At 43.8% G+C, this 12,037-nt stretch overlaps 2 long non-coding RNA genes across 2 annotated transcripts in view; both read right to left on the bottom strand.

Annotated features, from left to right (window-relative positions):
* Nucleotides 1-11,308, bottom strand: part of LOC120372088 — a 28,980-nt gene extending 17,672 nt beyond the window's left edge. Inside the window, exon 1 of the long non-coding RNA XR_005584730.1 lies at nt 11,217-11,308. This is a non-coding gene — a long non-coding RNA (uncharacterized LOC120372088). The remainder of the gene's footprint in view (nt 1-11,216) is intronic.
* LOC120372087 lies at nt 6,501-8,927 on the bottom strand. The gene is made up of 2 exons (XR_005584729.1): nt 8,569-8,927; nt 6,501-6,669 (listed from the first exon to the last, which is right to left on the bottom strand). It is a non-coding gene; the product is annotated as an uncharacterized LOC120372087 (long non-coding RNA).
* Nucleotides 11,309-12,037: the final 729 nt, after the last annotated feature.

Here is a 12,037-nt window from a genome sequence, read left to right as displayed (position 1 = left end):
TTTTTGGCTTCTTCATGCTCCCAGTACAGCTGCTAGGCTTGATTCACCCTGGGAGTGTGGGATGAATGCAGGGTGGTATACCAGAGGGAAGACTGAGCCTGATAAAGGCAGGAAGCAAAACTGTTGCTCTCATCCCCTGGGGGTTGAGCCAGGGAAGGGCAGCTTTAAACTCTAGCAGTGTATCCACAGGAGCCTGACAGGTGGGAGCTGCTCAGGAGGCCCTACCTTTGTCTGGCCAACTCGAAACTTCTTGACATCCCAAAGGATTGAGGTGCCCCACTGAGCCGCTCCCACCCATCACTTAACTTTCAATGCTGAGTGCAAGCAGTCTGGGTTCTGCTAGAGCAGCTGTGTCATCAGGCAGCTGCTGGCAATTGGTCATAAGCCACTGGGCAAACTCATGCCTGAAGTCTGTGTACTGACATCAGCAGTTAATTTGGCCCGAGGAATCTTCTAAGCGATGGGGACAGAATGCTGACAAGCCATATTGCTGGCAGCCCCTGGAGGATCTCTGACTGTCTGCGCCAAGGTTCTTACCTCAGGCCTCCTAGGCACCATGTAGAGTTCATCCACCCCTTCCCAGGTGCTTATATTTCCTCCTCAATAATTGTTACAACAATTAGAACTCAGTGTGTGAGAGCTGTGCAGCTTGTTCTTACAACACATATTCTCTTGCCCATGTCCCTATTGCATTTCATATGCCATTATATTGCTCAAGTACCTAGCTTTGTTAGACTCTTCTTGAACTCCTCCCAGATTTCTTCTCTCTTTAACAAATTGTGCCACGCTGCTGCTCATTTCATCATCCAAATCATTAATAAATATACATTGGACAACACTGTTCTTAGCACTGATTGCTCTTTCCAGAAGGAGAATGGGCTATTTAGCCTCTTTTTGCTTCCTGCCTCTTAATCAGTATTTAATCTGTGACCAGATTTTTTCTTTCACCCAACAAATAGTATGTTTCATTCACTGGATAGACTTTATATTCTCTCTTCACAAGAATGCTAATAGGTTAGGCAGGCAAAACTGAACTCACAAAAACCACAGGGATTGATTTAACTGCTTTGTTACGCCTATTTGGTAGGCAGTGTTGTCTGGTGGTTAGAGCGGGTGCTGGGAGCCAGACTCCGTGGTTTCTAGTCCTGACTCCAAATATAAGCCCTCTGATAGTGTTGTGATTAGGATGTAAGTTAGGGCTTGTGCAAGCAAAGCTGAAGCCTTCTGCAGAGCCATTTGATCAGAATCCTGTCTGCAGGATGCAAGATTCAGTGTGAAACTTCTGTGTATCTGCCCTGCCAGGCCATCTGGGGGGATTCAGCTCCACGGAAGGAGAAGAACTTTGAGAACATGTCCAGAACTGGGTGGGAGGCGTTGGCAGAGCGTTAGGGGAACAGAGTGTGGATGGGAAATTCCTGTTGAACAGGAGGAGGTAGAACCAGTGATGATAAAGAGGAAGACACCTTGATTTCCCCATGGGGTTCAAATTCTTATCACAGTCAGCATCAAGCAGTTCACACCCTGCACTGCACAGCTCTAGCACATGAACATAGTGAACATGCCAGCATTCCATCCTGACCCTGGTGGGGTGGGGTCCTCACAACACAGGGGACCTCCGCAGCTGCGAGTTTGGAAGCTTGTCTGAACTGGCCTGGAAGATGAAAACAAGCATCATCCATCACTGTGAATTACAAATCCTTTAAGTTTGTATTGCAAATTTTGATGCTATTTCAACATATGGTAGATTTGGGGTTTTTTTCCCCCTTCCTTTGCATTTTAGTCATTTCGACCTTACTCTAAACTGAACCAGAGAACATCTTTCCCTGAACGAAGCAAGGGTAAGCAACAGGAAGTGAGTCTAGCCACAGCAAATCTGTACTTGTTTTGTGAGGGAAGATGGGAAGAATGAATATTGCCCTGTGGCATCCATTTCCTGTCTAATGTTCTCCAAAAGGCAGCTGGAAGATGCCCAAGAACACAGATGTATGTACATAGCATAGGCATCCTGCTTGCCAGGGTGGAAAGGAAAGTCTGTGGGCTTTCTGTCCATTTGTAAGGGGCCTGATTTATCTTCTCCTCCTCCCTGTCCTCTAAACAATGGAGAATTAACTGATTATCATGCTATGGACTGCTCGACCTCTAGACAGATTCAAAGGTAACTGCTGAATTTCATGCACGAAATGAGCCCAAGTAGCGAAACCTGGATTCTGAATCAGAAGAATGAGTAATAGCAATGAAGTGGGCCAACAGTATGCATGAGGCTACGTCTACAGCTGGAGCTAGAGGTGTGAGTCTCAGCTTGAGGAGACATACTTGTGCTGGCTCTCATTGAGCTAGCGTGTTAAAACTGGTAGCGTAGCATGGGCAGTGGCAAACAGCAGCACAGGCTAGCCACCCCTAATACAAACCTGCCCAGACCTCATGGGTACAATGAGAGCTAGCATGTGTATGTCTACTCAAGCTGGGAATCACCGCCCCGCAGCTCCAAGTGTAGACCTACCCTTAGTTTTTGCGGTACATAGTAGCTGAGAGGGAGCCTAGATAGCCTTTAGTAGAGTTTCCAGACAAGGTACATAATAAACAGTACCTCTGAAGATGCTGGCAAACCTTGTGATCTTTGTCAGGTCACCTTTAAACTCCTTGACCTTTTTGTTAACTGTAGTGGATTTTAACCGCTTCCTTGTGAGAGTCTGAATTTCTTGCAGCATGCTAATGCAAGCTGCTTTGGGTCAAATTCACCTCTGGTGTGTTTCCACAGAAGTCAATGGAGTTACTCCAGAGAAGAATTTATCCCATTAGTCTAAGTGAATTGAGTCCCATGCCTGTCCTGTGCCAATAAAAATTAACCTACTTAAAAACTGGCTTATCTAGGAACAAAATTTTGTCTTAGGTTCTGCACAAATGGCTTCTGTGGGCATCTTGCCTGAGTAAGAACTGGGATTTAACAAATAACTGCTGGGTTGTATGGCCCTGCTGGTGCCAAGCGCAGAGACACAGCCTTCTGAAATGTGCTTGCACAACCTCAAATGCTGTGTGTTCTCTTACATTCAATAAGATCAAAGCAAGTGCTGACTCTTCATTCCTGACTGTGTTTTAGATTAATATTGGTTATAATATTTGAATAGGTAGCTTTTGAATTCTATTTTGGTGGTATGAAACGGCTCCTACATTGGGTTTCTAATGAAGTACTGGCTAGGCCCCTCTAGATCAAAGTAGTATTTGGATCCTTCCCAAACATTTCTCGTGTTCTTTTCATGGGGACACAAACAGGAAGCTCTCCTATTATAGCCTCTTTCACTATGTACAAAGGCACCCCTCTCCCTTGTGCACATATGAAGTGGGTCATTCTATGTGAGGCACGTGCCAACTGGAGAAGGTGCATTTCCTAACCTAAAATGGAAACAAATTCTCCCAATCTGTTTTTACTAGAGCTGCTAGTTACAGGACACATAGTCAACAAACACTGTGCCTTTTACTGTTCACAAATTGTTTGCAGACTTTGATTTTGTGAATCTGATGGTTGTTTGAAATTCTTTGAATGCTTCATGTGAACAAATTTCAACCTATGAATTGCTTTGCTTCACTGTGTGAGTCTTCAGGCTGCTTTAGACCGGTGCGGGGGACTGGTACTGTACAGAGCTTCTCCAATATCAGGGGAGTGCAAAGGTGTAGCTATTACATGCCAAAATTTGGCCCTCTAACTGCGGAAAGCAGGCTGGAAGGGACTGTGAAGGCCCCTTGTAAGTGTAGAGGGTGAGGCCTAGGCTGCTATTCAGTTACAGGAAGATGGTCAGCATATCTAGAGGGGAGTACTCGTTTGTGGATGAGAAGGTCATGATGTTAGCATGATGCCAAAGAGAAGGAAGAACATAAGGACAGTGCTGGGGAAGAACCACAGTTATGATGCATTAGTTGTATTATGGTAGTATCTGGAGCCTCAAAAAGATAAGGGCCCTGTGGTGATAGGCACTGTAAAAAAAAACAAAAACACAGTGAGACAACCACTGCCCTAAGAAATTCACAATTGAATTGAAGACCATCCATGACAAATGGGGAACACCCAATGGAATTGGTGAGGGATGAAGTCTAGGCTAACAGCAATAGAAACACATAGCCACTTACATCAACTATATGCCTATATGGTTTAAGTTCATCTGAGAGAGAGAATCTCTAAGAGGCCATGTACCTAGCTGTTATCATTGGTCATCATGTTAGAGGTGGGGCTTGAGATGGGATTGGAAGGACAGGGTCATAGTAGCGGCTTTGCAAACTTATTTGGGGCAGATGTTCCTTGCTGAAAGGGCAGCATGGAAGAAGGCATCAAGGTTCTGTGCTCACTGCCAATGAAAGAAACAGCATCCCCTGCCAAGACATCCAGCTCAACTCCAGGGTGAGTCTGTGGTGTCAAAGAGTCATTCTACTGTCCTTGGCATGTCTGCCTCTCCTGTGTTTCCCTGGGACTGCTCTAATTTATGCTCAGGGCCTTGTCTGTCCTTGGATCGGCCCAAAATTTCAGATGTGCAAAGGTGACATGATTAATTAAAGTATTTAAGTCCCATTGGCTTCCATAGGAAGTTAAAGTTAAACATGTGCTTAAATGCTTTCCTCAGATAAGGCATTAGTACTGTAAGTCTCTTACAAATATCCCAGACATCCCACCTTTCAGTTACAGGATGATTCACATAACACCTGAACCCGGGGTCACCCAATGAAATTAATAGGCAGCAGGTTTAAAACAAACCTAAGGAAATTATTCTTCACACAATGTACAGTTGACCTATGGAACTGATTGCCAAGGATGTTATGAAGGCCCTCAGTATAACCCATTCAAAAAAAGAATTAGATAATTTCATGGGGGATAGGTCCATAAATGGCTATTGGCCAAGATGGTCAGGGATGCAACCCCATGCTCTGGGGGTCCCTAAAGCTCTGACTGCTAGAAGCTGGGATAGGAGCAAAGGGGATGGATCATTCAATAAATTGCCCAGTTCTGTTCACTCTCTCTGAAACATCTGGCACTTGCCACTGTCGGAAGACAGGATATTGCTCTAGAAGGACCATTGGTCTGACCTGGGATGGCCATTCTTATGTCCTTACCGTAGCTTTCCTTTTATTTTATTTTTAAAAATCCATGCACTATTATGACATGAATATGGGACTGAGTTGATCAGGCATTCCTTCTCTTTGCCAAATATCTTGTGGTTTTTGCAGGGATACAGCAAAGGTATTTACAGCTATTTCTCTAAATAAGAATCTCAGTAAGTCCCAGCTGTTGAGCATGTGATCATTACCAGTTTGGACAAATAAGTGGGTTTTCCATCTTCTGAGGTACATTCTCCTTTTGACACACCTGGATGAGTCCAATTAGCATTAATGGGAGTTGCATGCACACACCCAGTGGAGAATACATCCTTATACTGCAGAACCTTGTGAACTCTCTCAGGCTGCTAGACCAATTCTGGGTTACCAAATTTTGGGGATAAGCACATAAACACTAGGAAAAAACAATCCTGGATACTGCCACACAAAATCTGCTTTGTTAATTTATTGTGACAAGGCAGTTGTAAGAATGAATTGGTGTGTTCATGTAAAACTGACCTCCTCAAAAAACTGTGCCCTGATGTGGAAAGAGGAGAATTGTGGAAGCCTACCAGCAGCTGCTCAAGGCCTGTTCCTGCACTGGTGAAGTCCATGCGAGCAGGAGCAAGGCTTAGTGAACATGCGCAGAGTCCATGCAAATGTCATATGCTTATTGGCCCCAATTCACTGCTAGTCCATCTCTGTGTTGAGCGTAGGAACAGAAAGGGGAAGGGTGGCTTTAAACCATCTTTGTGCTTCCTGTAGTCTAGGAACAGGGCTGGGTTAGGTCTTCTTGGAAACCTCTATACTAGTGTGAGAGCCTCCTTCCACTAGTGTTCCCCAGATGTTCCCCAGAGCCTATTTCTGCCTCCTTATCCTCAGGCTTTAGTCAACAGAGACAAGGCTTCATTGTTTCCATCTTGATGAAAATTAATTTAACATGTTTTGAATTTGGCTTCACTGAGCTGCCCTTGACCAAACTACATACCAGCCCCTCCCGTATGTGAGAACTACCCACTTAGGGGCAGGAAGTGGTGCTGGCACTCTCAAATAAGAATGACAAAGCCATCCCAATGCACACAGCAGCTGTGGTGGGGAAGCCATTCACATTTTTAAAGAGGCAAGATTTCATTATGTCAAATAAGTTTGTAAGTTAACAAGAAAAATGTCTGTCAGTACTAATGATAAACTCCAGCTCATATTGTCAGTCACCCAGGTAACGTGCTCCACTGTACAGGACACACAAATTAAGGACTACTTACTGACCTCAAACCCCTCACAAAATGCCCATGACATGGAGAACAACCTCTGTAAAATCAAGGCAGTATCTGACCCTTATAAATTCAGTTCAATCTTCTTTTAAAATGGAAGAAAGCTACTTTAGTGCTGTATTATCAAGAGACTGGAAGAAATAAATTATCTAATTCAAAATCTTCTGCTTTATTAAGCAGCTCCATTTCCTTCCCTGGGGTCATTGTACAAGGTGTCCTTGCTCTTTTCTCTTCCTTTGTGAAGTATTTTTCATTCTTAAATTGATCATTTGCCCCTTTTGATAAGTTGGCCCCATCCTTTTGGGGTAACACTCTTCAACTAGAAATTTGTAAAAAAAAAAAATATGCTGGATTCTACAAGCTATACAGTTCTAATTGAGTGAAATGAAACTTTCATTATTTGCTTCCTTTATGTAACACATAAAGGACATCCCAGTCCCTGTTCCATGGAGCATACGCTCAAAACTTTGTCTACATGAGAATTGTACTAATTTAACTAGCTTGATTTTAAAACCAGTTTTGTTAAATTGGTGCAGTCCCTGAATGGAGAGACACACTTATTTTGATGTGTGTGCCTTCTATTGAATTAGCTGATGTCAGTAAGGAATTTACTTAAATTGCTACCATTTTTTTGTATAGTGTCAGGGTTTCTTGTTACCCTTCCCTTTATATTTATGACATATAGACAAAATATAAAGGTCAGAGGTGACCTAAAGTTGCCATGACGTGTTGCTAACTCAGTATAAATTGCTGCAAGTGGGTGTAATTTGAGAGCTAAGGGGAAGGAGGAAGGCCAGCCTGTAACAGGGATACCGCCAACAAGAGAATATAAAATGTAAGATCAAGTGGCGCAAAGAAGGGAAGTGAAGGTTTTATTTTGTTGGGTGCTTTTCCTGTCACAGCCCTGTCTGTCTATTCCAGGGGTAGGCAACCTACGGCACACACACCGAACGCGGCACACAAGCTGATTTTCAGTGGCACTCACACTGCCGAGGTCCTGGCCACCGGTCCGGGGGGCTCTGCATTTTAATTTAATTGTAAATGAAGCTTCTTAAACATTTTAAGAACCTTAATTTATTTTACATACAACAATAGTTTAGTTTTATATTATAGACTTATAGAAAGAGACCTTCTAAAAACGTTAAAATGTTTTACTGGCACGTGGAACCTGAAATTGGAATGAATAAATGAAGACTCGGCACAGCACTTCTGAACAGTTGCCGATCCCTGGTCTATCCCTTCACCATACAAGTTACACCCACTTACTAAGTCAGTGTCAGGTGGTATAATTTACAACACCTTTTGTCAACAAATAGGTGCATGGCAGAAGGAAAAGCTGCCGATTGGGGGAATGGAGGCTTCCCGCATGTACGTCTTACGCCTTCCAACTAGTTGCTTTGCTGCTATAACCCAGCCCTTCTGCCCCCTTGTTGTATAAATTACACTCACACAGAGCGTGTCAACCCCACTGGCTTCCTTACATAACTTATTCAGCCCTTTGTCACCTCTGAATTTGGCCCTACGTGTGGAATTTAACAAGGTTCTCTTACCACACACACATAAGACGTTTGTTTATTTTTTATCCAGTTTTTCTTTGCTGTTTTCAGAAATCTACATTTTAACACGGTGGCCCAAATAGTTGGAATTACCCATCCCCAACGGTGAATTGACTGTTACTGCCCCAGTGCAGAGAGCCTGTCAGAAATCCATCCTTAGCGCCAAAAATTAAGTCCTTGTGTTTTGGCTTATTTCCTTTAATTTCCTCAGGCAGCCATGACACGCCAGACCAGCTGCCCTGGGGTTTTCACACATTATGTAAAGTAATGTAACACGATAGGCTTAGTTGGAAAGGATGGGCTCAACTCGTCCCTGGTGTGTGCTGCTTTGAAGACAAGAGAATTATACCAGGCATGCGGCTGGCCCAATACATCAACTCACAGCTGGGATGCATTGGTCTGAGAAAAGTCAGGAAAAAGACTGATTTAAACAAGAGCTGGCAAAAGCAGTAGTTCTGTAGGGATATTTTTAATGTTTTAAATATAGATGAAGATGTTCTTGTGACTAATATTCCTTAGCAACTACAGTGGAGTTAACTTTTACTGATCATTCATTTATTACACATCAGGGGCAGCTATTGCTAGTCTAGTGCTCCGAGATTGGTAGGAAGTCAGGAGATCTGGATTCTATTTACAACTTGGCCACTGACTTACTTAAATACCTTGGTAAGGATACGGCTGTTGTAGAAGGGGTCCTGAGCTGCTGTAATTTCCAGTACGCTCTGGATGATGCTTTCTTGGAGTAGTGAGTGGCTAAAGGGGATATGACAGGCTTTGTCTCCAATTGCTCTGATCCCCTTTGCTATCCTCCAGACAAAGCAGAGGGGTCTTAAAAGAGTAATTTAGAGCAGTCCTCACGCTGCTTTAAGTGTTGATACAATGGTTGCTCAGGCCAACACTGCTCACAAATCACCAAGATACACCATACATTATGACCCTCTCGGGTAAGCAGTTCAAACACCATAGGTGCAAATCACATGCTTCTCCTATTCCTCTGAACATGGATGTGCAGTGCTCAGACAGCAACCAGTGAATGGATTATTAGAGATCTAAATTCTCCCCTCACCAGTGGATCCCTAGAAGCTAATGACATCACAATGAGTATGCTGGCACCAGTGCCTGAGTATTCTGTTATTTTGCAGCATGATAACATGGGTATCTGAAAATAAGCAGGTCACAGGCAAGCAACAAAAAAAATGTACTGAACCACAATCACACCAGCAGCAGTATGTACTGAACTCTGTTCAGGTCTACCCGAGAGGTCTGGCCTGCAGTGTAACTCACTAACTCTCCATTGCCACCAATGGGGATGATCTGAGCAGTGTACTTTAGAGCTGCAATCAGAGTGCATGACTTGCACATCTGGGCTTCTATCTGCCTCTTCTGCTTATTGGTCCTCAGGCTTCAGGTCATTCTCTCCTGTTCCTGCATGGTGTGCTCATAGTCTTCAACCTCCCCATACTCTTGTTCATGTGGGCAGGCTTGCTGGATGGCTTGCTCGCCAGCAGGGTTGCCAACCCTCCAGGATTATCATGTAATGTCCAGGAATAAAAGATTAATCTTTAATCAAAGATTATATCATGTGATGAAATCTCCAGGAATTCATCGTACCAAAGTTGGCAATCCTACTTGTCAGAGGAGTCAAGTTCCTTTGTTTCCAGATTTGCCCATTACTTTGGGGTACACTCATTTATTAGGGTTACTCTTCTGGGGAGGCGGGGTTCTGTAATTCTATCAATGTACTGCTTGTGTCACTTGTGTGCTCATACGGAGCTCTACTTCTCCCTTCTGCAAGTTCCTTCCCAATGGAGCTATCCTGCAGGACCTAGGTTCCCCAAGGCTGGGTTCCTCCAGCCCAAGAATCAAACGAACACACGCACACACATTAACAGAGCGCATCTGAGCAGACCGGGTCAATCAGCACTCCCAAGCTGACCCCTTATATGTCCCAGGACTCAGCAGGCTGGGTTGAACAGCACTTCCAAGCTGCCACCCACCTATGCCACAGCTTCAGCACGTCCCTATCCCCACTTTCACATTACAATTGTTCTGGTAGCAACCCACTTGATAAGCAAACCCCACAGGATTTTTGGGCGCTACAGGGATTTTTAGCTTAGGTAAAAGGAGCGTTGCTGCAGAGTGAATGGGGAAGCCAAAAACACATACACACAAAAGAGAGAGAGAGAGAGAGGGACGGAAGCAACCAGTTTAACCATAAAAGTTAATTATTGCCAGGTAATAACCATACAAGGAGAGCCAAACAAACAAACCAAACAGTTACAATATTAAATCTAGCTTAAATTTGATTACAAAAGTCAGGTTTAGAAAATTATACCTGATCACACAAGCCAGGGTTAGAGAGCTAACCTAGAGTAGAGGGGCGGGGGGAACAGAGAGAGAGCGAGCGCGCTCAGGATAGGCATTCAAATGTACAGTCCATATAGGCACAGTAAACTTAATATCACAACTAACAATGGTGGTTACATTACAGAAACAGCGATTAACATAAGGCTTGGGTTGAATCCAATGTCTGTTAATCAATACAATATTACATCTCATTTTCTCACACACACATGCTTTACCAACATAGACAATAACAGACCCCTCTTCCTAGATAACATCGAAGGAACAGGTTGTGGGAAGAAGCATTCATCATGTTCCTCCAATGCTTGGTCTTCACAGATATAGACCGAACCTTCTTTTCTCCTACACCTGTTTACATTTACTGTATTCCACACATTCTCTCTATGTAAGGCCCAAGTGCTAGGCTCTCTGGAGTACATTACTGCATTATCATTAATCTGTAATCCCAGTGGGAGTACTGGGTGGATTACTCTAATTTCCTTGCCTGCCACAGTTATCAGGAATAACTGCAAGCTATGCTGGTGGTGATTGTATGAAGCGTTACCTACTCTCCACCAGGGCTGGAGGACTAATTCTTCCTCCATTACATGGGGCTGAATCAAGTTGATTGCCTTCAAGGGAATTTGTCCTGCTATGGCTTGCCAAATCATTCCCATGATTATGTTCTGGGTGAGAGCCTGAGCTTGCTCACATGCTGAGGTCAATGAGACATTATTCTGGAGGGACTGTACACCAGACATTATTAGCTCTTCATCTTTTTCTATGAGTCTTTCCCACCCAGGAAATACCTTACTTATTAATTACTGTTCCTCACTTAACTGTTTCAAAGATGCTGTTAATGGAGTTCCCATCTTTCCTATATTTTTGGTGGCATATGAATAGATTAAGAGATTCCTGTTCCTACAGGTACAATCCAATCACTTAATTACCTTCTTACTTTACTTACGTGGTCAGCCCTTGCCACATTCTTATCCATTCATCACAACCCTTATGGCTAGTTCCAGTCAAGGGAGTGCTTACAGGTGCAATGTTTCAGAGTAGCAGCTGTGTTAGTCTGTATCCGCAAAAAGAACAGAAGTACTTGTGGCACTTTAGAGACTAACACATTTATTTGAGAGCAATGTGCAATTTGAGAGATATTCATGCCCTCTAAGTCGATTTGAATCTCCTTCAGAGAATTCTGAGGTTGAAGGGGGATCTTTTCCCTCAATCAAAATTTCAGCATTTATTTTTCAATGCTCCACCTTATTTTTAGTCCATACGCTGGGAAATTCTTGTACCCATGGATTACTAGCAGAGATTAGGATGGCTGTGGGTGCCTTGATAGCAGCACAATAATGCACAGCAGAGATCTCTGCAGGCCTCCTTTCTAAATTCCATAACACACCATTAGCTAGATCCACAGTTAGCTGAAATGTTCAGAGGAAAGGTACACCTAGGATTTCCTTCTCATTTCCTTCATGAGCACAGCATTCTACTTGTCCCTGTAGTCTATCAATTTGCAAGGGAACATCCTGCCAGATCGGAGCTTCCTGGATTTCTCCTCCATACCCACTGAGCTGAACTGTTTAGCAATGGGTTTCCTTCCGGAGATCCCCCGGGGACTTAGAATGTTTACTGATGCTCCAGTGTCCACTAGCAATTGGGTTAACATCCCTGGGTTCCCCACTGTAGCCCTCACAGTGGGTCTCTCCCATAGATCACACTGAAGTCTTGTGATCAGCTAGGGAGGCCCACAGGGAACCGGGCACCCCTAGTGATCAGCAG

This window comes from Mauremys reevesii, linkage group 9 (assembly GCF_016161935.1).
Source record: "Mauremys reevesii isolate NIE-2019 linkage group 9, ASM1616193v1, whole genome shotgun sequence".
NCBI classification, from domain to species: domain Eukaryota; kingdom Metazoa; phylum Chordata; order Testudines; family Geoemydidae; genus Mauremys; species Mauremys reevesii.
Note: the sequence above shows the minus strand (reverse complement) of the source record. Positions and strands in the feature narration are given on the sequence as shown.